Source organism: Castor canadensis, chromosome X (genome assembly GCF_047511655.1).
Source record: "Castor canadensis chromosome X, mCasCan1.hap1v2, whole genome shotgun sequence".
Lineage (NCBI taxonomy): Eukaryota > Metazoa > Chordata > Mammalia > Rodentia > Castoridae > Castor > Castor canadensis.
The window spans coordinates 942142-944406 of NC_133405.1; the positions used below are offsets into that span (position 1 = coordinate 942142).

The 2265-nt window shown below is 46.4% G+C and overlaps 1 pseudogene; it reads left to right on the forward strand.

Moving 5' to 3' along the window:
- Nucleotides 1-1126: 1126 nt before the first annotated feature.
- LOC109702092 (olfactory receptor 3A1-like) lies at nt 1127-1928 on the forward strand (annotated as a pseudogene).
- The last annotated feature ends 337 nt before the right edge of the window (nt 1929-2265 follow it).

Genomic DNA, 2265 nt, shown 5'->3' on the forward strand with positions numbered 1-2265 from the left:
CCTTTGAATTATTTTTCATGAATTTTACTTCTACAGCAGTTATAAACTCTACAATGTGTTATTTTTTCTTTAAACAGTTTACTATGTTTTAAAGGAATTTTTAAATGAGGAAAAAAATTTTACATTTACCTACATATTTTCCATTCTGGAACTCTTCATCTCTTTCTGTCAATCCACGTTTCCATCTGGTGTTATCTTTCCTTGTGAAGAATGATCCTTACTTTTGTGTAGGGAAGGTTTCATGTTTACAACAATATATCTCAGCTTTGAGATGTCTGAAAAAGTACTTTGTCTTCTTTTTTATTGAGGGGAAACGGATATAACAAGAAAGAAACCGTTGTAAAGTAAACAAGTTGGTAGAATTTTAGCGCGTTCATGTGTGAAATGATCTCAAGGAGTGAGATGAAGAGAGTGCAAGGAAAAATTGGCCTGGGTTGGATAGGAGGGTGGGGTCTCTGCCACCAAGGCTGACTTGGGAAGGAATGTTCGATGTTGTGGATGTGTCTGAAGATGCAGCATGGATAGGGCAGCTCACATACTCTAGCTTGATGATAAAAGAGGAGAGGGAAGGACAGGGTGCATCATGTAGGCCATGATGGGGACTTTGAATTTGGCCCTGACAGAGATGGGAGGCATAAGAGGTTCTGAGCAGAAAGATGGGACCTCCTGATCCTGAGGTCGAGTTCTCCTGGGTTGGCGACAGTGAAATCATAGGGCCATGTCAGATAGATACTTACCAGGACAGGGTCCGCTAACCTTATGGGAGGTGTTGATGGATTGTGCTTGATCTCGTCACAGGAGCAGGGTCATGCCCTGTAACTTCAAATTCCGTGCACTTCTTGGTGTGGGGATTGATGGGGTTACCATTTCCATCTTCCTAACTTCTTCCATACTCGGTCTCCTGAGCTTAACTTCATTCCTCCAATTCCGAGTCTTATTTCTTTAACTCTAAAATCTGACTTCCCTCCACCTTTACTACCCCTTAAGAGTTGGAATGCCATGCCTAGACCCCCATCTGACTCTGAGTTGGACTCTACAGGTGCAGGCTTCTGCGTGTGGTTCCATACAGCTGGGGAATGGGGCACCAGTGTCCCAGTCTCTTCTGGCTGTGGTTGGGAACCTGGGCATGGCCAGCCTCATTGTCATGGACTCCCGACTCCACACTCCCATGTATTTCTTCTTGGGTCACCTTTCACTGCTAGACACTGCTTGTAGCTCCAATACAGTACCTCAGGTGCTAGTGCATCTGCTGGCTCCAGTGCAGATCATGCCCTGTCACGCTTGTCTTACTCAGGTATTCTTTCTCCTCTTCCTGGCACCCTGGGAGTGCTTCTTGCTCACAGCCATGGCCTATGATCGCTATGCAGCCGTCTGCCAGCCACTGCACTACCTAGTCCTCATGGGTCAACAGACTCGGGCAGGACTGGCTTCAATCTCCTGCCTGCTTGCCTTAGCTAATGCACTCATGCATACCATCCTTGCAGCCCAACTTCAGTTCTGTGGGCCTCGTCTCATCACCCACTTCTTTTGTGACCTCCCACCCTTGCTGAAGCTCTCTTGCTCCAGCACGCAGGCCAATGAACTTGCTCTGGTTTTCTTCAGCTTTCTAGTGGCTCTTACACCCTGTGCCCCCGGTCACAATCTCCTATGTACATATTGTGACTGTTCTCGGGATTCGCTCCACTGAGGGTCAAAGAAAAGCTTTCTCCACCTGTGGTGCTCACGTCACCATGGTGTGTATTTTCTACCTCACTTCAGTACTCCGCCACGTCCTACCCAGCTCTGCATATTCTGGCGTACGAGACCGGCTGCTCTCAGTGCTGTACACGGTCCTCACTCCCATGCTCAACCCAGTCATCGACAGCATGCGGAACAAGAAAGTGAAGAGGGCTTTCTTCAAGGCCCTTGGGAAAGAGAGGGTCTGCTAGGCATTGGTCATGTCAAATCAAGTCTACGCTCCTCCATGGTGAGCCTGCCATGTGTCTGATGCCCTGTGAGTGAATCTAATCCTATGAGAGTTTGAAATCCAATGAAGAAGATCCATTGAGAGACTGATTTTGTGTGCCAGGCTTTCCACCCTTGCAGAAAACATTCAATATTTCTGTTGCATATTTACTTTTAAACCACTGGCCTCTGCTTTATGCTTTTAGCTCAAAAAAAGTAAAATATGATCATCAGTTAAGTTGTGCAATTGCACTACTGGTGGGAATATAAATTACTGCAGACACTATGGAAATCAGGATGGAGGTGCCTCAAAAAGCTGTA